This window comes from Megascapheus bottae, chromosome 11, assembly GCF_031878675.1.
Source record: "Megascapheus bottae isolate mThoBot1 chromosome 11, mThoBot2.hap1, whole genome shotgun sequence".
NCBI lineage: Eukaryota > Metazoa > Chordata > Mammalia > Rodentia > Geomyidae > Megascapheus > Megascapheus bottae.
The window spans coordinates 47,963,714-47,991,397 of record NC_143519.1 but is presented as its reverse complement, the minus strand read 5'-3'; the positions used below and the strand labels follow the sequence as shown (position 1 = coordinate 47,991,397).

General features: G+C 46.1%; 1 protein-coding gene and 1 non-coding gene across 3 annotated transcripts in view; one reads left to right on the top strand and one right to left on the bottom strand.

The window, feature by feature from the left end:
* The window catches only part of Alox5ap (arachidonate 5-lipoxygenase activating protein), a 68,686-nt gene extending 50,213 nt beyond the window's left edge, over positions 1–18,473 (bottom strand). Inside the window, exon 1 of one of the 2 annotated variants that reach the window (XM_090342219.1) lies at positions 18,443–18,473. The gene's annotated coding sequence lies outside the window, so the exon portion shown is untranslated. Of the gene's footprint in view, positions 1–3,728; positions 3,812–18,442 lie in introns of those variants that run through there. The other variant, XM_090342218.1, reaches the window with a different exon arrangement.
* A 185-nt stretch (positions 18,474–18,658) lies between these two features.
* Trnan-guu (transfer RNA asparagine (anticodon GUU)) lies at positions 18,659–18,732 on the top strand. Its single transcript has one exon. It is a non-coding gene; the product is annotated as a tRNA-Asn (tRNA).
* The last annotated feature ends 8,952 nt before the right edge of the window (positions 18,733–27,684 follow it).

Genomic DNA, 27,684 nt, shown 5'->3' with positions numbered 1-27,684 from the left:
CCGAGTTTAAGCCCCAGTAACCCCCATCCCAATTGAAACTTGTCTCTAAACTTTTGGAGGTGGAATTCAGACTGTTCTTTCTGCTGTCTCCTGATTAGTGTGGGAGTTGGAACCAAACTCCCCCCAGATGCAAGACATGGCTCAGCTTTCTAGCTTCACAGTAGAAGCAGCATGATGTGGGAGAGCCAGAAGGCATAATACTCTCTCACTTACTCATTTCCTTTACCATAAGGAGGAAGCCTCGGACCCGAGTCTGCAAGACAGTGCTGAATGCACACTTCTTCCTCCCCAACATCTGTGTAGCTCCATTCAGACCCTCATCTACGTAAGGGACCTGTGTACCCATGGTTCATGAGCTGGGGGGGGGGGTCCAGGTGGTCAGTGGTCAGCTATGGACTGGGGAGAAGGCTGTCGTAGCTTAAAGGGTCAAGAGTGGCCCATGAAGTTGGAGGGATCATGGTCTGGAAGGAATTTAGCTCTGTCCCCAAAGAAGCCTGGCTCTTAGGGCCACTGCCTGAGGCCTTGGGATTCAGCTCAGAGTGGTAGGAGCTATGAGAATACTGAAAAACCACAACACCTGAATTGTGTCCTTTGACTCTATGATCTTGAAGAATGAGTCTGTGGACACACAGAAATAAGTAAAACAGCCAAGTTGTATTGAAGGAAAAGATGAGTCGAGCTCCTGCTAGGTGGGAGGGGTTCCAGATAGGGCATTACCTGGAGCGCAGAGGTTAATATAAAATAGCTCAAGGAGAGAGCAATAGGACTCTCAAGGTGATTGCACAGCTTGTGGGCCATATCTGTCCCCAGGCTTAATCAGAGATTCCATACAGCCTGCACGAACTCTCCGAGACTCCTTTATTCAGCCTCTCTGACTGGATATCCAGTGCACACCTTTGGAATTCATCCATCTGCTGTTGCTCTGCACGCCTTCTGGGGGCACGGGCCATGACCTCATGTCTACAGATCCACTTGAATGTGACTGCTGGGGCCATGGTGGTGTGATGTAGAATCTTTATGGGATGAAACCATTATCCTGACTGCTTAGCCAGGCACTTTTTCTGCTGTCAATGATTGGAGATGCATACCCACACCTACCCACCCCCCCCCACACAACTCACATACATGTAACTAATAGTTTATAGGTTCCCAGACCTTCGCAAGGATTTTAGATTCTCTTGTTTATGCTAAGAGGGAAAGGTGAGCCTATTTGTCCCTATTTGGTTACCCTTCGTAGCAGTTCTTGCAGGATTGTCCAGGTGGCCTTCGGAGTGGTGAGTGAGGGTAAGACAGGAGCCATGTGCAGAGATATCTCAACACTGCCACCAGTGCCCCAGATGCCTGAACTTTATCAGAGCTGAGCCACCTTCCCCTCCCATGCCCAGATCATCAAAACCACCCATTCCCCTTTCCTGGCTGTCTCATGCCTCATCGCCCTTCCCCAGACCAAACTCCCCCAGCTGCAGAGGGTAGGCTCAGCTCTCTACCTGTACTGTGAGAGCAACATGAGGTGGGAGAGCCAAAGGTTGTGACATTTTCTCACTCACTTCCTTGTGACATGAGGAGGAAGCTCTGGACCCAGGTCTGTGGAACAGTGTCGTGTATACCCTTCCTCTTTCCCAACATCTGTGTAGTTCCACTTGGTCTCACATCTGCCCTAACCCTCTCCTTCAAGGCCCTGAGTTCTAAATCTGAGCCCCTACCTGATCACAAAATGCATCCCCTTTTTATGTCCTTCTGGGGTCTGGATCTGCAACCCTGTCAGGCTCTGGTCTACACACGAAGTCTCTGCTCACCTTTGCCAACCCAAGAGTGGATACATGAAGACGGAAAGGAACTTTTAGATGGGCTTGCACAGGGAAGTTGGCCTTAGGCACATCCAGAAAGGCTTGAAGAACCAAGACCCAAATAGTGAAGCCCTATATAAATAACAACCAAACCAAAAGGGCTGCAGGTGTGGCGAAAGTGAAAGAATGCCTGGGGAGTCAGTACTAAGCTCCAGTACTACCAGAGAACAAAGTACATTTGAGTTGGCACTACCCAGAGGGGATGCTACATGGGTTTGTGGAGATGCTGTAACAACCATACCACAAATTGGGAGGGTGTATGCAACAGAAATTTATCCTCTCACAGTTCTGGGCCAAGAACCCTAAATCAATTTATCTTGTGGATAAATTGTGGATGCCTGTGGATGCCCTGACTGCACCAACGTGTCCACCTGTTTCAACCTGCTTACTTCCACCTGGAGTGGGGCGCCAATGAAAGCTCAATGTAGACCACGGGGAACCATGCCAGTCAGGTAGGAGAGAGTCATCACTGTGCCGAGTTTCCGGTGGCAATGGAGTCTTTCGAATTTTTTACTTAAGCTGGCTTCTAGCATCAGTCCTCCTAATCTCTGTCTTCTGAGTAGCTAGGATTACAAGAATGAGCCATAAGTGCCCATCTTAAAACTGATTCTTTACAGTCATAATAATCTCCCCAGTGTTCCACCAAAATGAGGAATGCTTATTGACTGAAGCTTAGATATTGTATCCTTTCATGCCTAGTTAATGTCACCCAACTCACTGTCTTCTAGGAATATGGATTGGACACCAGTAAAGACGAAGCAAGAAATGTAAAGGGACTGACAGATACTCCAGGCAGGAAATGATGCAAGTGGAACTTAAGCAAATGCAATGCCTAATTGCAGACATTGGTATCAGTCAACAACTGTGAGTCCTTTACCATGTCATCAAGCAAACAAAAGGGCAGATTCTGTTCTGCGCATGGTGCTCCTCGACCTCTCGGAGGCCTGATCCCCTGTCGTCATGTGTTGTCTGGCTTGCAGATTAAGACACTGATGTAAAGTATTGAGATGCTATTACTCAGACATTCAAAATTTCCAAATGCCATTAATGCTTTGAATAAGAAATTGTTGTTGAAAATAGGGTTAGTCGGTGAATACAGGACATTTGATTCAATTAACTTGAATTTCACACAATGAATAGCGTTTCAAGACCAGTGTATTTCCAATCCAACAGCTATTTTAACTTGACAGTCTGGCAGCCCAAACTCTGCACGTGAGTGCTAACACTGCACTCTAGGGAGGTCATTGAAGCATGAGGCCACAGTGAAATCTCGAGACCAGGCCACTGACCACAGGAAATGTCACCTGTCCAATGACTAGAGGAAAGGCCTGAGACAGTGCAGCTGCATCATGATGTGTTGTGTGTTCACAACTTTGGACTTATTAGTGATGTGTTGCAAAAAATGAGGGTGGGGCCAGGAGTTTGGCCTAGTGGTAGAGCGCTTGTCTAGCATGCATGAAGGCCCCGGCTTTGGTTCCTTGGTACCACATATATAGAAAAAAAGCCAGAAATGGTGCTGTGGCTCAAGTGGTAGAGCTCTAGCCTTGAGAAAGCCCAAGGACAGTGCCTAAGCCCCGAGTTCAAGGCCCAGGACTGGCAAAAAGGAAAGAGTGGGTATGTTCACCTACTTCACCAATACACACACACACACACACGCACACGCACACGCACACTCACACAGTCAGAAATGATAGAACAGTAGAAAACACCCAAAGTTAGTTACATCCGTGCTAAGCCTTGTCATAAGTGACTCCTAAGTCTTTATGAGAGAACACAAGTTGAGTACTGGTGGTTCACACCTGCGATCCTCCATCCCCATCCCTGCCCCAATCCCATCCCACCCCCATGCTCTATAGCCCTTTGGGAGATGACTTGACTTACCCACTGGGAAAGCATGGGGAACCACATGTGTGGCCTGGCGTGAAGTTCCAGCTCACTTGTTTCTGGATGCACACCTCTCCTGTCTTTTCTGTCAGGTGGTAAGCAGTAATGACACGAAAAGCTTCAAAATCTGCAAATTCCACGTGACCACATGGCTTCTGAGTGACAGGTCATGTGATTTTGCTGGAAGTTATACCCCATCAAACCACAGAGGCAACTCTCTTTTGAAGTGCCTACTACCCGCCCCCATGCACGTGGACACTAATTTATCATCTGGCTTGCACTTAGCCTGAATGATTCATAAATTACTAAATCCATCTCTTGGGTTTTCTTTTTCATAAGAACATAGCTGAAAGACCAGCTAACAGGACCGGGCATAAAATGATGATTAAAAAAAAATACATTGGTGCCTCAGGTCTGTAATCCTAGCTTCTCAGGAAGGTGAGATCTAAGGCTCAAAGTTCAGAGTCAGCCGGGACCAAAAAGTACGGAGACTCTTATCTCTAATGATCCACCAGAAAAGCCAGACAGAGAGGAAAAAAGAAAATCTGGAGTCTGACTGCATGTTCGTCAGAAGACTGTCATTGTCACCGACTGTCACCTGCCACTGCTCTTCCCTGTATCATCAGCTGTCAGCTGGAGGCCCAAATCCAGCAGGTGAATGGTCCCAGAAGGCCACAGGCTAAAAATACTGATGATGACAGAGACTGTCACCCAAAGAATGCTTGACAGCAATAAAAATGTGCTGTGAAGTGGAGATGCCCCATCCTCCGAGCTGCAAGAATCGGCCTAGAGCTCTGCCCTTCACTGAAACTGAAGGGAAATTTCATTGAAAACAGGGACTTTTTCTACTTCCACCCCCATCCTGGACACAGACTTCTCTATTTCTTTCTTCCCAACCTTGTCCCCAAGCCGGGCTCACTTCAGGCATCTTAAGTGAGATCTTGTTGTTCTATAGCTATATTTCCAGCACAACTCCCAAAAGTTCATGTGTTGAAATTATAATCCACGTAATTGAAATTGGTCATCCTAGCTACTCAAGAGACTGAGCTCTGACGACTGAGGTTCAAAGTCAGCCTGTGCAGGAAAGTTCATGAAATCCTGATCTCCAATGAGCCAGTAAAAAACTAGAAATGAGTACCAGCCTTGAGTGAAAAAGCTAAGGGACAGAGCCCAGGCCCTGAGTTCAAGCCCTCGTACTAGGACAAATAAAAACCAAAACAAAGAAAAACCAACATGATTACATCACTTAAAGAACAAAGCACAATAGCTGAAGATCAAAGTCCTTCATTGATTTTGTTTTGTCAGTTGTGGGCCTTGAACCCAAGGCCTGGGTGTTGTCCCTGAACTTCACTGCTCAACGCTGGCCCTTTACCACGTAAGCTGCGGCACCACTTTCAGCCATCTGGTAATTAACTGGCGGTGAGTCTCACAGGTCTTCCTGCCTGGGCTGATTCTGAACGGCGATCCTCACAGGTCAGCCTCCTGAGAAGCTGGGATACAGGCGTGAGCTACTAGCACCTGGCCCTTCACGTCTCCATTTGTTCTTTACTGCTGTCTAGCAAATGACTCCAAATGTCAGTGGCCTAAACCAACAATACATGTATTAGTGCTGTATTGGTGGGTAGGTCAGAAATGTAGAGAGATCTTACTGGGCTTTGTGACTCGGAGTCTCCCATGGGTTTGGGTCAAGAAGCGAGTTGGAACCGTTGCCATCAGAAGGCTGGACTAGTGCCAAGATGGCGCACTTGCACTGACAGCTGATTGGAACTGGCTGATGGCAGGAACCCTTTGTTCATTCCGGGCTGGTACCCTTTAGGCTGCTGACAAGGTAACCTCCTTACAAAGAGGCAGGACCATCTCAGACCAGACAATCCAAAAGAAGGAAGGGAAGTGACACCATCCTCCAGAAGTCTCAGAAGTGACACACCATCCCTTCTACCAGCTTCCGTTGTCACACCTGCCAGCTCAGATCCACGGTTGGGGAGCTGCTACACAAGAGCAGGAATGGCAGGAGGCACACATCGTAAGGGCATTGTGGAGACTGTCGCCACTCCAACCTGCAGCTGGCATCACAGCCATTCAAAGGGACTCTCCTCCAGACTTTTTAGTGTGTGTGTGTGTGTGTGTGTGTGTGTGTGTGTGTGTGTTGCCAGTCCTGGGGCTTTGAACTCACAGCCTGGGCACTGTCCTTGGATACTTTTTGCTCAAGGCTAATGCTCTACCATTTGAGCCACAGTGCCACTTCTGGCTTTTTCTGCGTATGTAGTACTGAGGAATTGAACCCAGGGCTTTGTGCATTCTAGGCAAGCACTCTACCACCAGGCTCCCTGCCCTCAATATGTTTTGTTTAGTTTTGTTTTAATCCTCATGGAACCAGGTGCCAGTGACCCGCGCCTGTAACTCTAGCTACTCAGGAGGCTGAGATCTGAGGATCTTAGTTCTAAGCTAGCCCAAGCAAGAAAGTTAGCTGAGAGTCTTTTGTTGTTGTTCTTGTTTTGGTCCAAGACCAGGACTCAAACTGAATGTCTGACACTTTTGCTCATTGGCTAGCACTCTACCAACTGATCTGTGCCTCCAGCCCCCACCAGTGGAGACTTTTGTTTTTATAGGTCATGGGACTTGAACTCTGGGCCGGGGCGCTGTCCCTGAGCTCTTCAGCTCAAGGCTACCACCCTATTCCTTGAGCCACAGCACCACTTCCAGTTTTCTAGTGGTTAATTGGAGATAAGAGTCACGGTTTTTAATACTCGGGCTGGCTTTGAACCATGATTCTCAGATCTCAGCCTCTTGAGTAGCTAGGATTATAGGTGTGAGCCACCTTGCCCCAACCACTGGAGACTTTTTTTTTTTGGCAGTCCTGGGCTTGAGCTCAGGGTCTAAGCACTGTACTTGGACTTTCTTAAGGCTAGAGCTCTATCACTTGAGCTTCAGCCCCACTTCCAACTGTTTTCTATGTATGTGGTACCGAGGAATTGAACCCAGGTCTTCGTGCATGCTAGGCAAGCACTCTACCACTAGGCCAAACTCCCGGCCCCCGGTGGAGACTCATATCGAATTAACCACCAAAAAGCTTGAAGTGCATCTGTGACTTAAGTGGTAGAACACTAGCCTTGAGCACAAAAGGTAAAGGACAGTGCCCAGGCCCTGAATTCAAGCCCTGGGACTGGCATAAAAGATAGGAAAGGAGGAAGGAAGGTAGGAAGGTAGGAAGGTAGGAAAGAAGGAAGGAAGGAAGGAAGGAAGGAAGGAAGGAAGGAAGGAAGGAAGGAAGGAGAGACAAATGGTAGTGCTTTGATGTGTGAGAGGTAATATGGGATGATTTCACACAGAAGAAAGTTGGTCCTCATCTGAGTTTACCCCAGGGCTGGACTTCCTCAGTCTGAAAAGCTCAATCCTAGCGACCCCAGTGAATGTGAAACCTGCTGGGCCCCCAAGAAGAGGAAGCAATAAGAACAAGTTCTGATAATCCGCAGGGATCAAAACGATTCCCTGGAGTAACCATGCTATTTTGAACCATAAATCCACACATACCATTATTTGGCAGATGGGTTCAACAAGAGGGTGGGATATTCTACTCTGCCAAAAACAAATGCTCATTTATTTTAATACACATATTTTTGTGGATGTGAAATCGATCATACAAGAAAAAAGGATTTATGAGATCAGTGCACAGTTTAAAACTTCATAAAAAGAATACCCATGGAACCCCTCACCAGATGAAGAAATATGTCACTTTATTACAGATAACATTTAATATCGTCAAAGCACTTACTATGTGATAGGCACTTTACGTATATTACTTGATGGATCTCCAGAAAATGAGTTAGATATAATCATCATTTAACACATCAAAAGCAAGCTGTTAGCCAGATGCCGTCCTAGCCACTCAAGAGGCTGAGATCTGAGGATCAAGGTTCAAAGGCAGCCTGGGCACAAAAGGACCTGAGACTCTTATCTCCAATTAACCTCTAGAAAATGGGAAGTGGGGCTTGGCTCTAGGGTAGGGCGGTAGCCTTGAGCTGAAGAGCTCAGGGGCAGCACCCAGGCCCAGTTCAAGCCCCATGACACCCCCCCACCATACACACACACAAAGCTGTTGATCAAGAAGCTTGCCTAAAGATATCAAGATAAGAAATAGTTGGTGCTGAGTGCTGCTGGTAGCTCATGCCTGTGATTGTAGTTATTCAGGAAGAAGAGATTTCAGGATTCTGGTTTGAAGTCATCTGGGGCAGGAAAATCCATGAGATTCCAATGAACCAGGAAAAAATAAAAGATAAAGCAGTGGTATGGCTCAAATGATTTCAGCCTTGAGCAGAAAAGCTAAGTGAGGGGCTTGGTAGTGAGTGTGGGAGGGAGGGAGAGAAAGGAAGAGAGGAGGGGGGAAGAGGTGGGAGAGAGGGGGGAGAGAGAGAGAAAGGAAAAGAAGAGGAGGAGAGAGGGGGAAGGAGGGAGAGAGATGGGGAGAGGGAGGGAAAGAGAGAAAGGAAGATGGGAGAGAGACCCAAGTCAGGGAGCAAGCTGAGGTGCAGTGTCTGCCTAAGCTAGCTAGCTGTGTAGGGCTAAGCCCCAGAGCCTCGAGCCTTGCACACTCTCACTCTTCCTTCCCTTTCTCAAGTTGTGTCTCACTGTCTTCTCTGCTCTTTCTCCCAGTTCCTTTCCTCCCACTCTGAGAGTTCTACTCTGAGCTATCTTTGTCTTTCCTGCTACACCCATTCTTAGAATAACTTTCCATTTCCGGCACCCAAACCCTGTCCTCTCCCTCCTGCACAAGACTCAGAGAGTTCTGCAGTGTGAGAGTCACTTCCTCACACTCCAGAGCACTGAGGAGGGTTAGGCGTCTACACATGTTTGTTCATATGGCACAGACACAAACAAGACTGCTGGCCTCAGGAAACTTCGAGACAAAGCAGCCCAGGTAACTGGAATTGAGACAGAGCGTGCTAAGGCATACCGTAAAGGTACAGAATTTGTAACAATTAGTATGCATCTAGGATTTTCCTAGCAGAGGAGCCCAGTAGCTCAAAAACCATGCATAAGGCCATATAGGATGAACTTACGCCAAATGAACTCCAGGATAGGGAACCAAGAGATTTATCCTTGTGATTGTTGTTTTCAATGTACTATTTGAACGTGTTTCCTTACTCATTTTTTTTGCCTATTTTCTGTTGTTGTTTTTTCTGTAGATCCCACCCCCCCTTGGTTTATCGCCTGTTGACGTTGTATCTGACTTTGGTAACTATTTGTTTACTTGAGTCAAGGAAGGGAAGGGAAAAAAGAAAATGCTGTGACAGGGGACAAAGGGTGAAGCAGTGTAGAAAGTGCTTTTTAAATAGTAACAAACAGTCTCGATTTTTTAAGCATTAAAACCTCAAGTCCATTTTACATAGCCATGAGAAAGAATATGTCATTTGCAGGGAAATGGATGGATCTAGAACAAATCGTGTTCTGGGAGGTAAGCCAAGCTCACAGAGACTAACTGCACATGTTTTCTCTCAGGTGCAAAAGCTAGATCTAAAATACACTGGCATATCATAAATTATACAGGACTCTAGGCACTAAGACACAATAAGACAAAAAGAGGATACTCTTTTTAAAATTTTTTCCATATATTTTTATTGTAATTAATAGAGTGGTTACAATTATATTCCCCAGATAGAGGGAACATTACTTCTCATACTTTGATACCCCTTCCCATGTTTTTTTCCCCATTTCCCTCCCCCCACCCACTCCTCTCACTTGTTTTTTCCCCTTCCCCTTTCCTATTTCAAATAAACAAACGTATATACAATAAACCAGATAACAAGGCAAGATACTGTAACAATATGAGATAACCAAGGGACAACAAAAGAGATAAGAAATAATAGTACAGTAAGAACAACAATCACACATTATATGGAAACATTATATGTTTCCATATCCCAGAGGTCCTTTCATTTAGCGGCATACTATATGGCCTTATGTATCTAGATTTTGAGCTGTTGTAATCCTCTGCTAGTCCTCTGCTAGGAGAGTCCAAGGTTTATACTAATTATTACAAATGAGGGAAACCATTGAGCCTATGTTCTTTTGAGCCTGGCTTACTTCACTTAATATGATTTTTTCCAAGTCTTTCCATTTCCTTACAAATGAGGCAATGTCATTCTTTCTGACAGCAGCATAGAATTCCATTATGTATAAATACCACATCTTGTTGATCCACTCATTAACTGAGGGACATCTGGGTTGGTTCCATATCTTTGCTATGGTAAATAGTGCTGCAATGAACATCTTTGTGCTAGTGGATTTAGAATGTCCTTGTTTCTGGACGACTGGGTAAAAGCCAAGCAGTGGAATTACTGGGTCAGAGGGGAGTTCTATGTTTTGTCTTTTGAGGAACTGCCACACTGCTTTCCATAGTGGTTGAACGAGTTTGCACTCCCACCACCAGTGTAGTAGGGATGCCTCCTGGCCACATCCCCTCCAGCATCTGTTGTTACTAGATTTCTTGATCCTGGCCATTCTAACTGGAGTGAAGTGGAATCTTAGAGTTGTTTTGATTTGCATTTCTTTTTTATTTTTTATTTTTGCCAGTCCTGGGCTTGAGCTCAGGGCCTGAGCACTGTCCTTGGACTTTCTCAAGGCTAGCGCTCTACCACTTGAGCTTCAGCACCACTTCCGGCTTTTTTTCTATGTATGTGGTACTGAGGAATCGAACCCGGGTCTTCGTGCATGCTAGGCAAGCACTCTACCACTAGGCCAAACTCCCAGACCCATGATTTGCATTTCTTTTATGACCAGAGATGTTGAGCATTTCTTCATGTGTCTATAGGCCATTCTTATGTCTTCCTTAGAAAAGACTCTCTTTAAGTCCTAAAGAGGATACTCTTAGGGGCAGAACACAAACTTGTAATGCCTATGTGCATCTGATCATTTAAAGTACTATTTATCCAAATAAATTGCAGGAAATGGAAACAAGAAGGTTTTTCTTTATGTCTGTCTGGCTTATCTGTCTTTGAGAGGATAAAGTAGTGCACAGACATGCAGCTACAAGGATGAGCAGATGCAGCGGCGGTACTCACTAGGTATTATGTGGAAAATGAATGGTACAATTTGTGGGAGGGATGAGAAGGAAAAACTGGGAGAAAGCAAAGGAAGGGGTAACATTGTCCAAAAATAAATGTACTCATTACCTGACTTATTTAACTGTAACTCCACTATACATCACCTTAATAATAATGATAAAAGCTACAAGAAATAACTAAAGCAAAAGGGTGGAAGGCACGTGCTGTTTTATAATGAATACCTTTAGGAACAATATCTTCAAATTATATTCCTTTTATACTTAAAAGTTGAAATACATATATATTTATATGAAGCATAGTGCTCTCTGGAAGACACTTGGCTATTATTTTCCCAAAATTACCCTTTTTTTGTTTTTTGGTCAGAAGCAGGACTTGAACTCTGGGACCGGGGAATCGTCCCTAAGTTCTTTTTGCTTAAGGCTAGCACTCTACTACTTTGAGCCACAACTCCACTTCCTTATTTTGAGAGGTTAATGGGAGATAAGAATCTCACAGAGACTTCATACAGACTGCCCAGGCTGGCCTCCAACCACGATCCTCAGTTCTCTGCTTCCTGAGTAGCTAATATTACAGACATGAGCCACCGGCGCCCAGCTTGGAAATCAAGTTTTGAACTCTGACTTTTTAGAAAAACTCAGATCTAACCAATGGAGTAAGTACCATGTGTGGAAAAACGAACTCAAATATACGTTTCAAGTGCAACAACGCAACCAGCACGTAAACCTACAAACATTTTCTAAATAATATAACTTTTATATGCACCCAAGTCCCTTGACAAAATGAGTCAGAAGTCCGGGAGTTTGACCTAGTGGTAGAGGGCCTAGCAAGCCTAGCATGCATGAAGACCCCGGTTCGATTCCTCAGTACCACATACATACAAAAAAGCTGGAAATGGTGCTGAGACTCAAGTGGTAGAGCTCCAGCCTTAAGAAAGCCCAAGGACAGTGCTCAGGCCCTGAGTTCAAGCCAGGACTGGCAAAAAAAAAATCATAATTGTTAGAGTTGATTCAATAAACATTTTAATAAACAACTTAAGCATATTAAAGAGAAACTCAAGTCCAGTCTGAGCCAAAACATCACCTCCCTTTCAGCTCATAGCTTTTCCCATTTCCCCTGCTCAAGTTCAGTCTCCCCAATGACTGATGCTCCTCTACGTCTCTCAGCTGGCTGGTGGTGAGAGGGTGGTTGGATGAGGAGAAGAGCTGGGGAGCGCTCTGTAGGGTGGTTTTGTTCTGGTTTTTTTGGTAACTTGATGGTTGCAGTGTGTTTTACTGTTTCGTCAGATGTCCCCGTACAGCTCATTCCTCTATAAATTCTGAATTCATCATTCCTCTAGGTATCCATTGATGGTGAAGCTAGTGCCATTGTGATCCAATCCCTTCTCAATAGCGCCATCACCTGGAGACAAAGCCTTCCACACCCAAGCCTCCTGGACACATTTCACATCCAAACCCCAACTTGGGGCTTCTAGGAAGATCCTGGGCTCAGGCAAAGCTGGCAGGCCCGGCCACTGAGGCCAACTGGCGTCCAGCCAGCAGGAAGGTTTCTCCTGAAAGAGCGGGGTGGAAACCCCCACAGTACCACAGTCACCTTGGTGCCATTTTTATTTCTCCTTTCTCCCTCTAGAGAAAGGAGCAGGGTGCTGCTGCTGCTTCCCTCTGGTCAAGCTCTGTGTGTGTGTGTGTGTGTGTGTGTGTGTGTGTGTGTGAGAGAGAGAGAGAGAGAGAGAGAGAGAGAGAGAGAGAGAGAGAGAGAGAGAGAGAGAGAATCATATGTACTGGGCTGGGAGTTTGACCTACTGGTAGAGTGCTTGCTTAGCATGTACAAAGACCTGGGTTCAATTCCTTTGTACTACACACATAGAAAAAGCTGGAAGTGGTGCTGTGGCTCAAGTGGAAGCTCTCTAGCCTTGAGAAAGTCCAGGGACAATGCTCAGGCCCTGAGTTCAAGCCACATGACTGGCAAAAACAAAAACAAAAGAAAAAGAAATCATATGAACTTATTCAATACAACGTGCTACATATGTGTATATATACATATATGCACACACATTAAATAGCAGAGATATGTATATCTTCACATCAAGTAAGATATTTAAATGAGGCTATTTAGCATGTCTTTATCACACACATTTATTTTTTAATGAGAATGGTGTTATTTGCAATGGAATCTTGCCATGCTGTTTGAATTGATCTTGAAATCCTGGACTCAGCAGATTCTCTTGCTTTGCCTACCTGAGTACAAGTATGGACGACCAGGCCTAGTGTGTGAAGATCTACTCTCAGCAATTTTGGGGAATATAATACATTGTTAACTACAGTTACCATGCGGCTCAGTAAATTTTCAGAGCTTAGTCCTCTTATCTAACTGAAACTTTATACCTTTGAGCGACATCTCCCATCCCCCACATACCACCTTCCCCCCACAGGGATTGGGGGTGTTACAATCATTCTGTTTAGTTTCTATGAGTCTGACCAGTTTTTAATCCTCATATTTACCAGACATCTTACAGTATTTGTCGCTGTGACTGACTTACATTGCTTAGCATAAAACTTTCCATAATGATAGGGTATCCACACAACTGTGTGTGTGTGTGTGTGTGCGCGTGTGTGTGTGTGTGCAGGGCCTGGGTGCTGTCCTTTAGCTTTTCCACTCAGGGTTGGCGCTATACCAGTTGAACCACAGCCCCACTTATGGCTTTTTTGGTGGTTCCATGGAGACAAGCATCTCAGTGACATTCCTGTCTGGGATTGCTTTGAACTGTGATCCTCAGTTCTCAGTCTCCCTTATAATTGCCCCTGGCACCTGAGTCAAGCTTCCTTTGGTAAGATTATGATATAGACGGTTCATGTCTGCCATCCCAGCTACGACAAGTAGCCAAAAATAGATGAGTTCAGGTCAGGATACCCAAGTAGGAAGCAAGACCTTTTCTAACATTAACCAGTCTAAAAAAAATAGAGTTGGGGTGTGGCTAGAAGAGCATGAAATCCTGTGTTCAAATCCCAATGTGCAAGCCAGGTACCAGTGGCTCACACCTGGAATCCAGCTCTAGGGGAGGCTGAGATCTGAGGATTATAGTTTAACGCCAGCTTGGGCAGGAAAGTCTGTGAGACTTCCTTGTTGTTGCTGTTAGTGGTGGCCATGAGGTTAGAACGCAGGGCCTGGGCCCTGTCCCTGGGGTTTCCCTCAACGCTACTGCTCTACCACAGCGCCACTTCCAGTTTTCTGGTCATGCATTGGAGATTATCTTCAGTTAACCACCAAAATGCCAGAAGTGGCAAAAAGCTAAAGGACACACCTGGGTCAAGCCTTAGTACGACAGATAGATAGATAGATAGATAGATAGATAGATAGATAGATAGATAGATAGATCTTTTTTAATGTTTTTAATCTCCATACTATTTTCTACAAGGACTGTCACGTGCATTTTTTTCCCCTTGAGGAACTTTCTTCTGCGTTCCAATTTTATTTAATTTTTAGTGTTCTAAAGAGGCAGTGAGTTATTTCTTTTAATAGTAATCCATAAGTGCTCCTCACACATCAGAAACTTTGTTTTTGTACCTCATTTGTTCTCCCAGTTTCTGTGGTGGTTTCTGGTTTCCAGTTGCTCGGTGACTGAGCATGCGTAGTTGCTGTCAGGTGCCTGGCTCTGGTGCAAGCACAGGAGACATTGCAGGCAGCCTTTCTGACCAATCTTGGTCCTCAGAAAGTGGGAACTGTTGCTAGAAAGGGTAAGTTTACTTTTTCTTTCCCCCTCCTAGCTTTCTCTGCCAACCTTTCCCCCATCTCTCCCCGCCCTTTTATTTTATTTTTGGTCCTAGTCCTTCGGCTTGAAATCAGGTCCTGGGCGCTGTGGCCTGAGCTTCTTTGCTAGAGGTTAGCACTCTATCACTTGAGCCACAGATTCACTGCTGGCCTTGTTGTGGTTAATTAGAGATAAGAATTTCATGGATTCTTTTATCTGGCAAAAATCATGTAACCCTTTTATTAATTACAATAAAAAATATATTTAAAAAAAGAAAAAATTTCATGGACTTTCCTACCCAGTCTGGCATTGACCCATGATCCTTAGATGTCAGCCTCCTGAGTAGCTAGGGTTACTGGCATTGAGCCACCAGTGCCCAGATTTTCCTTTCCTTACAGCTGGCCTTGCTCAATTCAGACTCCTCCTACCTGAAACAGAGCTTTTGCCTGGAGTAAGCAGCTAGAGGAAAGGCCAGAAAACCCCCAAATTCTAAACAAGAGTCTAGAAAAGATGGTGAGCATGCTCACTGTGAGATAATAGTTCACACCGGGGAATCTGCTGAGCAGAGGGCTTAGCTCAATGACAATGTGCTTGACCAGCTTTATATCCAAGTATGAGAAGACAATGAGACCCTACACTGGATGCTGGTGCCTCACGCCCACAATCCTAGCTGTCCAACAGCCTGAGACCTGAGGATCACAGTTTGAAGCCAGAGAGGGGACAGGAAAGGCTGAGATTTTACCTCGGATTAACTACTCAAAAGCTGGAAGTCGAGCTGTGGCTCAAGTGTTCCAGCACCCACATGGAGTGAGAAAGCTAAAGAACAGAGCCCAGGCCTCTAATCCAAGACTCCCAACCCCCCCACCCCCAAAAAAAAATCACACCAGGCTAGACAGATGCTGGAAGCAACATCCCTGAGGGAGGGAAGGTCAAAGGAAATGTGGTGCTATGAGGAAAGGGAGACACTGCACAAAAGCAGAAGTGAAGGTGCTGAGGCTCAAGGGTAGGGCGGTAGCCTTGAGCTGAAGAGCACAGGGACAAGGCCCAGGCCCAGAGTTCAAGTCCCATGACCGTCAAACACACACACACACACCACACACACCACACACACATACCACACACACACCACACCCAAACCACACACACACACATACCACACACACACACATACACATACACACCACACACACACCACATACACACACACACATACCACACGCCACACACACACACACCACACACACACACCACATACACATACACACCACACACACACCACATACACACACACCACACACACACCACACCCAAACACACACCACACCCAAACACACACCACACACACACAGACCACATACACACACCACACACACACCACACCCAAACCACACACACACACATACCACACACAGACCACATACACATACACGCCACACACACACACCACACATGCACCACACATACCACACACACCACACACCCACACCACACACACCACACACCCACACCACACACACACACACATACCACACACAGACCACATACACATACACACCACACACACACACATACCACACGCCACACACACACACCACACCTGCACCACACATACCACACACACATACCACACACCCACACCACACACACCACACACCCACACCACACACACACGCATACCACACACAGACCACATACACATACATACCACACACACACATACCACACGCCACACACACACACCACACATGCACCACACATACCACACACACACACCACACACCCACACCACACACACCACACACACACCACATACACACACACCACACACACACCACACCCAAACACACACCACACACACACCACACACATACACACCACACACACACCACATACACATACACACCACACACACATACCACACACCACACACACCACACATGCACCACACACACCACACATGCACCACACACACCACATACACATACACACCACACACACACACCACACACACCACACACCACACACACCACACATATACACCACACATGCACCACACACACCACACACACACACCACACACACACACCACACACACCACACACACACCACACCCAAACACATACCACACACACACCACACATGCACCACACACACCACACACACACACACCACATACACATACACACCACACACACACACCACACACACCACATACACACACACACCACATACACATACACACACCACACACACATACACACACCACATACACATACACACACCACACACACATACACACAACACACACACATACACACACCACACACACACACCACACACACCACATACACACACACACCACACACATACACACACCACACACACCACACACACATACATACCACACACACATACACACAACACACACACATACTACACACACACCACATACACATACACACACCACATACACATACACACACCACACACACACACACCACATACACACCACACACACATACACACACCACACACACCACATACACATACACACCACACACACATACACACACCACACACACATACACATACCACACACACACCACACACACCACATACACACACGCCACATACACATACACACCACACACACATACACACCACACACACACACACCACACACACCACATACACATACACACCACACACACATACACACACCACACACACATACACATACCACACACACACACACCACACACACCACATACACACACACCACATACACATACACACACCACACACACACACACCACACACACCACATACACACACACCACATACACATACACACACCACACACACACACACACCACACACACCACATACACATACACACCACACACACATACACACACCACACACACCACATACACATACACACCACACACACATACACACACCACACACACATACACATACCACATACACCACACACACCACATACACACACACCACATACACATACCACACACACACACACACACACACCACACACACCACACACACACACACCACATACACATACACACACCACACACACACACCACATACACATACACACCACACACACATACACACACCACACACACATACACACACCACACACACATACACATACCACACACACACCACATACACATACACACACCACACACACATACACACACACACCACACACCACATACACATACACACCACACACACACACACACACACCACACATACCACACACCACACACACACACACACCACACACACTGAAATGATAATGAAGTGGGAAGGCTTTTAATCCATTGCATACGCAATCCTGGTGACTAGTTCAGGCTACAATAAGGAAGGGCTGGGCCAGGTTCACAGGCCAGCTCTGGGTGAGGCGCGGGGGGCGGGGGGGCTCCCCGGGGCCCGGCCCCCAGGAGTGGGGGCGAATCCTCCCCATCTGTGGGTGAGGATGAGAGGCGCGCTGGGGCGGCCCCGTCCTGAGAGAATCTCATTCTTAGGAGATGAGGACGATTTTACTTTTTTTAACTTACAAGTGAAAGAAACCCCAGCCCGTCGCCTTCCTGTCACTCGTGTTTATGCAGATGGACAGCACGGAGGGGAGAGTACGGAAGGGGAGGAGGTCACCGGAACCACCCACAACCCGAAGCGGACGTCCCCGCGGTCCGTTCGCGCAGCTCGGAGCGGGGCTGCTCTGGCTGCCCCGGATCCCCGCTCAGCGGCCCCCCCCCCCCCCCCCGGACGCCACCACCGCGCAGAGTCCCGCCCGTCCACACCGTCGCACTGCGGCTGCCGCTGCGCCGCGGGGCGCGCTTTGTCCCGGGAGACACGCTCCGCCCACTTACCCGCCCGCGGCTCCGCCTCTCGCGTCCCTCCTCCCGTCCGGTCGGTCCGTCCCCCCGTCCCCCGTCCTCCCACCCCCCTCACCGCGGTGACCGATTCCGCAGCCTCCGCCGCAGCCCGCGCCCCGCCCCGCCCGGGGTGGCGACGCCCAGGGTGGCGAAAGACGCCAGCGCCGCTGCGGAAATGTGTACAGTGCGCAGCACTGTCCGGGCAGCTGGGTCTCTGTGGCGCAATCGGTTAGCGCGTTCGGCTGTTAACCGAAAGGTTGGTGGTTCGAGCCCACCCAGGGACGACAGCTGTTCTTTTCTGCTGGCTCATTGGAAAACTGTCATCCTGAGATTTTTAACTGGACATCCGTGCTGGCCCGGGCCTCGTGGGGAGTTCGAGGGGAACCCCACCGCAGACCTGCCGGGGAAGGCTTCCGGAAACCCGGGCTCGCCAGGCAAACCCGCCGTTCACTTCTCCGCCAAGTTCCACCCCGCCCACGGGCCAAGGGCGCCCCGGTGCCGCCGCGTGCTGGGCGGCTGGGAGCCGAGTGGAAGCATTGGACGCGAACCCAGGACAGGAGCTGGCTCCTGGGGTTCACACCGAGCCGCCCTGCAGAAACCGTGGGGATTGCTGTGTGAAAGGATCGGACATCGCAACCCCAACTACTCCGGAGGCTGAAATCCGAGGATGGTGGTTCGAAGCCAGCAGGGAGGCTCTTACCTCCAATAAACACGACTCAGAAAAAGCTAAACGTGGTGCTGTGGCGCAGGTGGTAGAGCACTAGCCTTGAACAAAAGAAGCTCAGGGACAACGCCCAGGCCCCAGGTTCAAGTCCCTGGACCAGCATTTTAAAGAGTCCATGAAACCGGGTCCTGTGGCTCACGCCTGGAATCCTAGCTACTCAGGAGGCTGAGATCTGAGGATCAAGGTTCAAAGCCAGCCCGGGCACAAAAGGACCTGAGACTCTTATCTCCAATTAATCACTAGAAACGTGAAGTAGGGCTTGGCTCAAGGGTAGAGTGGAAGTCTTGAGCTGAAGAGCACAGGGACAGTGCCCAGGCTGAATTCAAGCCCTATGACCCCCCCCCCCAAAAAAAAGTTCATAGTTTCTGCCTGAAAATAGAATGAAATCCTTACATAGCAAAAGAATAGATCAATGAACAGTTCGGAGGCAACTATATTCCAAGAGAGAGGCAAGGTGGTTCAGGATAGGATGGGCAGGGAGGAAAAGGTGTGGAGGATAAAATGGATGGAAGAATTAACACATGAGGAGGCATCCAGGGCAGTGTCTGCATTAGAACCTGGTGGCTTTCTTCAAAGCTTACTTGGGATATGGAGGGTTTGTGGTTTCTGTCCGCATCAGAATCACCACTGCCTAGATTCTGCATACCCCTGGCTCAATCTTTCCACCGCAGCTTCCCAAATAGCTAGCTAGGTAGTGGGGATCGTAACCTAAAAAACAAAAACAAATAACAACAAAAAAAATTAAGTCAGTGCCACTGGCTCTCTTGTGTAACTCTAACTATTCAAGAGGGTTGTTCAAAGCCAGCCCTGGCAGCCTGCAGGTAGCCAGTAAACTACCTGGCTGGAGGCATGATCAACTAGCAGAGCACCAGGCGGGAAAGCTAAAGGAGAACATGAAACCCTGCGTTCAGCTTTAGAATAAGAAATGACAAATTGTCCACATTCAGCATAGCTTCCTGTCTTTTTTTTCATTTTGCCGGTCATGGGGCTTGAACTCAGGGCCTGGGAATGGTGCCTGGACACTTTTTGCTCAAGGCGAACACTCTGCCACAGCACCACTTCCAGCTGCTCCTGAGTATGTGGTACGGAGGAATCAGTCCCAGGGCTTCACGCATGCTAGGCCACACTCCCAGCCCCAGAACAGCTCGCTGTGTCAGACTCCCTGGCACATTTCTGCTAGACTCAAACCTAAATCCCCAAATTGTTTTTTGCTCCGATGTTAAACATTGTTGAAGTCAAACTTCCCACAGGGAATCCCGCCATAGGGATTCATGTGGGATTTTTCATGTATTCACAAGCACAGTTTTGCCTATGACACTCAGAGGGAAAACTCTGTGAAGCAGTGTTCTTGGCCCCCAAGTTTGGAAACCCTAGTGTTTGGTTTGTTTTGCTTTTTACTGCATTTATCTTCTAATGACTGATAAATGACATAAAACATGTTAAATCTAAAATGTTTAAATGATTTAAAAAACCCACTCATCTGAGGACTTGAAGGTAATAAAAAAATATGAAGAGTCTAGTACAAAAAGAAATCATTTTGCTTTGTTTTGTTTGGCTAAGTAGATCTGTAAAGCTAATAATAAAGGACTCAAAACAAAAGCAGCTGCCTTGAGTTTTACACACAAAGCTTTATTGTCGCAATCTGCAATGTTGGGAGGAGAAGGGCTTTAATACAGTGACCCACACAGTAACTTGTGGAGAGAGCTCTACCATTAGCAGATAGCAATTTGCATTTCTTTCCAATGAATCTCTTTAATGACACCAGCAAATTGCCATTTTAGTTAGCTCTCATAGGAATTGAGCCATTTTTCAGTTTTTCTTTAGGGAAAAACAATAAAATGTATGGAAATATCACAATGCAACACCTTTGTAAAATTAATATATGCTAATAAAAACAACAAATTGTCTATTAAGATGATCAAAGTGGTCAAACCCACACTTCAAAATATGCCTTTGTTTCAGGAAATGGTAGCTCATGCCAGTAATTTTAGCTACTCAGGGGCTGAGATCTGAGGATGATGGTTCAAAACCAGCTCAGGCAGAAAAGCCCATGAGACTCTTAATCCTCAATTACCACCAGAAAGAAGTAGTGCTGTGGGTCAAAGTGGCAGAGTGCTAGCCTTGAGCAAAAGAGATGAGGGGCAGCACTGAGGCCCTGAGGTCAGTCTTCATGACTGATTTTTTTTTAATTGGAAATATAAACACAAGTACATAGACATAAAAACCTATGACATGTTTTATTACATAGATTAATATGTATCTATGATATACAAATCCTTAGCCTAATTTTGATTATGTTCTAAAAACTAAGTGCCAGTGATTGTATATAGAGATTCCCTTCTTGAATACTTGTGTGTTAAAACATGTCATTTGAAATATGATGTAAAAATCAATGTTAATAAATTCTCTAATAAAAAAAGAAACTGGAAATAGAGCACTGGCTCAAGTGGTAGAGAACTAGCTTTGAGCAAAAGCTAAAGGACAGCACTGAGTTCATTATACTTATATATAAGCACATGCGTGTGCATGCACACACGTGCAAGTGTGCGCGCGCACACACACACACACACAAAATACATATGCCTGGGCTAGGAGTTTGGCCTAGTAGTAGAGTGCTTGCCTAACATGCACAAAGACCCAGGTTCAATTCCTGGCTACCATTAACATAGAAAAAGCCAGAAGTGGTGCTGTGGCTCAAGTGGTAGAGCTCTAGCCTTGAGAAAGCCCAAGGACAGTGCTTAGGCCCTGAATTCAAGCCCAGGATTGGCAAAAAATTAAAATTAAAATATGCCTTTGTAAATGTTGAGATAATCATGTATGTGAGCATAATGGTGGCTTGTCTTTAGCTGAGTGATATATTTACTTACATGAGTATAGGTTTGATGGCTAGGATTCAGATTTACTACATTTTACAGTGCAGGTGAAAATATGCATAGGTTAAGACCCAGGTAGAACTGTAAGCCTGTAGGATTTCTCAATTAAATAAAAGCATAGGGATTCTCCATGCCAGCAGGACATCAATTTACAACACCAAACACGTGGCTATTCCCCCAAATAGGCCTGATTCCCATTGCCTTGGGGGGTAGGGGAACATTGTCTGGTGAGCTGTGGAGACACTGAGCCTCATCAGCATCTTTAGATAATCTCAGCCCAATAGGAAGCACATAAAGGGCAACCTCCACATCTGATCGCCATCAATAGCAGAAAAGGAAGCTGGCTTGAAGGACATTTCAAGGCTATTTTAGGGCCTGATGAAACAGAAAATGCATTTTCATTTCCAAAATCAGAACAATTTCACAGGGTTCCCTTTTTCCTTAAGTCCTCTTTGCTTTTGTAGTTCAGTTTCACTTACTGTTTCAGCATCTCCATAAACTGGGCACTGGTAGCTCTCACCTGTACGTAGAGCTACTCAGGAGATGGAGATTTAAAGCATGAAGACTTGAAGCCAACCAGGATGAAAATTGAAGGGTCCCCTTTCTTGAGTTCCCCAAAATCCACCCCCTATAGGCATTTCCATCTTTATCACAAAGGAGGACTTGACCTAAGGGGGGGGCTGCAGAATCCCTGATAACAGCTCAGATTACAAGAGCAGTTAAGCCAGGTGGAGTTACCAGAATTCCTGCCCACCCCACCTCCCTTGGCCTGCCAGGGAATTCCCTCTCCTTCCTTTGTCGTCAGAACAGTGCGCCAGAAGCCCACCGAGATGACAGGTCAGTTCAAACAGCAAAGGTGTCAGTGGTTGCCCCAGCCATCAATCAACAATGTTGAATTCCATTGGCCACCTGTGTATGGCCAGCCCAGCCACATGGCTGGGGTCTATAAAGGTAGCCTGTAAGATTAGGCAGGGCTGCTCTCTCATCTTAGAGACAGCCCTGGCCGGTCAGTATGATTCTCGATGCTAAGCGCGGAATAAAACTCTGTTTAAAAACTTCCAACTTCTGCTTTTGTGTCAGACTCGTTCCTTTGATCATGGACCCTAACAAAAATATCCTCAAGACTTCATCTCTGATTAATCAGCAAAACTTTTTAGGCTGGATGTGTGGCTCAAATGGTAAAGTGCTAGCCAATCAAGTGCAAGGCCCTGAGCAGAAGTCTGTAACATCAGACTTATGGTTAAGTAACTTCTGTTACTTGAAGAGTGTTTTTTGCTGTTTTGGAGTTTTTTTTCTTTGCTGGTCCTAGGGCTTGAACTCTGGGCCCAGGGACAGTCCCTGAGCCTCTTTCACTGAAGGTGAGCATTCTACCACTTCAGCCGTAGCAGCATTTCTGAGTTTTTCAGTTTATTGGAGGTAAAGAGTCTCAGAGTTTCTGCCTGCATTGGCTTCGAATCATTATGCTCAGATCTCAGCCTCCTGAGCAGCTAGGATTACAGCATTGAGTCACTAGCACCCAACCTCTCAGTGCTTTTTTGTACTTAGAAGCAGAGTTCCTGGCCCTTTTGTGTTTCTAGTGAATACTGGTGGGGACACAGGTTGGTGAGACTTTAATGGTAACAAGCTTTGAAAAACCAAAATGTCAACAAACTGAGAAGCAGTAGCATCCTACCTGTGAAACAAGTACTCAGAGTCTGAGCAGAGAAGGTGGGATTTATGGGGAGAAAAGAGAAAGCAGAGTCAGGAAGGGAATCCAACTGGTTTCCATTCTTCAGGGGCTCTTACCACAGATGAAGGCACTTCTGACTGGTTGCTGAGAAGCTCCTGGATTCTTTCTGAAGACTGGCCTGTTCTAAAGTTGTTTGATCACAAGGTTTGGTCTGATTTGGGGCCTAATACCAGAGCCCAGTCCAAAACAATGACCTCCCATAAACTTTAACAAAGTTCAGAGGGTGGAGACAGAGAATTTCACTGAGCAGGCCCATTTGGAACTTGACAGCCGCTCCTTATCTGTAACCAGGATGACCCTGTGCAGAGTTGCTACTGAACTATGCAGAATGAAGTCTATTGCAGCATTACTTCTGCAGGAGCTTTCTCCAACCAATAGCCCTATTGTGCTGCCCCCTTCATTCCCTCTCAGAACACATATCTCAAAATGGCCCCAGTCTGAGGCTGCACAGACCTGTCTCTGTTGTTTGCTTCTGTAATGCCCAGCAAAATTAAGACAGTATTTTTTTATCCTTCATATTCCTTTGAAAATTCAGTGTGCATTATTGTAGCATGTGAAGTGGGTAAAAGAAAGCCTGATTAAAACCCTATTACTAATGATTTTCCTCCTTGTCTTTCTTCTTCTGGAAACAGGAACTAAATCAATCCTCTTAGCTGGCTGTGTTAACAGATCACTAAAAAAAAATTCCCAGTAAGCCGGGTCCTGGTGGCTCACGCCTGTAACCCTAGCTACTCAAGAGGCTGAGATCTGAGGATCAAGTTTCAAAGCCAGCCCAGGGACTGAATTCAGTGAGACTCTATTTTCAACTAACAACCAGAAAACCGGAAGTGGTGCTGTGGCTCAAGGGGTGGGGTGGTAGCCTTGAGCTGAAGAGCTCAGAAACAGTGGCCAAGCCCAGAGTTCAAGTCCCATGACCGAACCCTCCACCCTCCCCCGCCAAAAAAAACCTCCCAGTAATCTCAACGTTCTATGCAAATCTAAAGTACATTAATAACGTGAGGATGTGGATGTAACCAGTGGTAGCAGTAGCTAGTACTTGCCTATCATGTGCAAGCCATGGGTTCAATCCCAGCAAACACATATACATTTTAGCAGTATAACCAGATAGTAAAGTTATATTAGGTCACTTAAGTAGCACACATAAGTAACCCCAGCACTCAGGAGGCAGAGATAGGAGTGTAAGTTCAAGGATAGCCTCAGCTACACAGTGAGACCCTATCCCAAGAATCCAATGGTAGAGAGCCCATTGAATGGTGAATGTATAAAGCCCTGGGTTTCCTCTCCAGCACTGAAAAAAGAAAGATATGTGAATGATGTATTCTGCATGGTTAATGAAGAGTTGTTCAGGTTACTGGATAATATTCAAATAACTGTGCTGTGGGAAGGATAGGAAATAGGGAAATCTAAATGTTACATATCAAACTATACCTAAATATATAAACACACAAAAAAGAAACCTAGTTTCATTAAAAAATGATATAGTTATACTTAAAGGGATTGAAATCTTGCTAATAATGTATTATACCAAAGAGGGAAATTATGGGAAACGTCCATGCATTCAAGAGTAAAAAACAATGGCCTGAGCCGGGCAACCAGTAGCTCATGCTACTACTCATGAGGCTGAAATCTCATGATCACAGTGTCAAGCCAGCCCAGAAAAAGAAAGTCCATGAGACCCATATGTCCAAATAACCACTTAAAACGCTCAAAGAAGAGCTGTGGCTCAAGTGCTCAAGCACTAGCCTTAAGCAAAAAAGCTCCGAGTGTCTAGTTCCGCCACTCAAGTCCTAGTATCGGCACAAAAATAAAGGCCTAAGTCAGGAGTGCTGGTACACACCTGTAATCCCAACACCGCTGACACTATGGCAGGACTATGGAGTGTGAATTAAGTAAAGGCTAGGCCAGGCTACTAAAATCTATTAAAAAATCAAAACAATAAAACCTGAAGTGTCCTAGAAACTAAAACTGCCAAATGCTATTTTTATATGCAGAGGTGGCACAAATGAATATTTAAGAGGTCTGACCTCTTAAGCATTCCTAATAGGGCAGAGAACAAGACTGCATCAAAGGGGTTCGTGGGTGCCATCCAGATCTAACATTAAGAATTCCACATAAAAAACATGTAACTCCTAGTCTCTCTTCACCTGCCTCATCATTCCTCTTCTTTCATACTAAGTCCAGCTTCTGGCAGGTTCTGACTTATACCTAAGCAAATATAAACATCAGGCACGTGGTAGAGGGCATTAGGGGAATTAACTGAAAAACAAAACCCCATCTTCCAGGTTCTCAGCTTAAGCTTAAAAACCATGGCCTCCAGGGGGTCTTTGACACAGCCTAGCAAGTTCACCCAGCTGATTAGCTATCATCTCTTCCAAACTTCACTTCAATCTCAATTCCTCTTCCCTCCACATCCTCAGCAGCTGGTCATATTACTTTTTTGAGAAAATACTAGAAGCTGGGTGCCCATGGATCACACTTGTAATTGTAGCTACTCATCTGAAGATCGGGAAGTTTGTAAGACTATCTCTAATAAACTACCAAAAAGCCGGAGGTAAAACCGTGGCTCAAGGAGTAGAGTACCATGTGTAAGTGAAAACACCCAGAAAGTACTCAGGCCCCAAGTTCAAACCCCAGAAACTGCACAAAATCAAAATCCCCAGGAGAGATCTCTTTTTCCATTTTCACCTACGCATTGTTTCCTCTGGCATTAGAATACTCACTCTTCTCCTTGTAAGGTCACTTCCTCCTTTTCTACACTGGATCCTACCCCTGGAATCCCTGACCAGGGAAGACTGGCCACACAGAAGCTATTACGCCACCTTGAATAGAAACCTGGATACTCATTCCTCACTATTCACCAGAAACTGCTTCAAAAGAGTGGGTTTTAGGATTGGGGCCTGGCATGCATAGAGCCCTGGATTCCATCCAGCACCTTCCCCTAAAAAATGAGTCTACATCATATAGTATCATTGTCTGGCCACACCTTCCTCCAGAGCCCAGCCGGAAGTCCTTTCAGGGCCTATTTGTCTTTGCTGTTACTATACCCTTCCTGCCTGAACTTCATGTTGCTTACTGCTCAGCATCTCATGATGATCCCCTCATCCCAATAAGCATTCTTTCTTTGATTCAGAGGTAAATATCTACCTACTGTCCCTATTGTTCCTCAGAGCTGTTTTAATGATAGTGGTATTAAATAACACAGTCAAGCACACAAAATCCACAAACAAGTGTCTCCAGTGTCTCCTCTCCTGCACTCCAACACATCTCCAGACTCATTGCTGTGAACATATGTAATGCGGTGGACTGGCTCAATCACAGGGGTATTTTGTTTGAGGTGCTGAGGAACCGCAGGCCTCACAAATGCCAGCTAAAGGCTCTACCACTGGGTTAGTCCCCAAACTGAGGATTGATTTTTTCTGGGGGGTGGGGGGCAGGCCTGGGGCCCAAACTCAGGACCTGGGTGCTGAGTTTGCTTTGCTCAAAGCTGGCACTCTTCCATTTGAGCCGCATATTCATTTACTTCTAGCTGTTTCCAGTGGTTAACTGGAGACAAAGAGTCTCAGAACTGTCCTGTCCAGGCTGGTTTCAAATGAGATCCTAGATCTCAGCATCCTAAGGTAGCTAGCTATTAATGTCCAGTGACAGCTTTTTTTTGCTAGTCCTAGGGCGTGAACTCAGGGCCTGAACACTGTCCGTGGGCTTTTTCAAGGCTAGTACTCTTACCACTTGAGTCACAGCACCGCTTCTGGCATTTTCTAGCATGTGGTACCAAGGAATTGAACCTGGGTCTTCGTGCATGCTAGGCAAGCACTCTACCACTAGGTCAAACACCCAGCCCTGACAACTTTGATTTTTAAAACAGACTTCATGATTCATGGGAGGAATCAAAAGAAAATCATTTAGCAGCTTA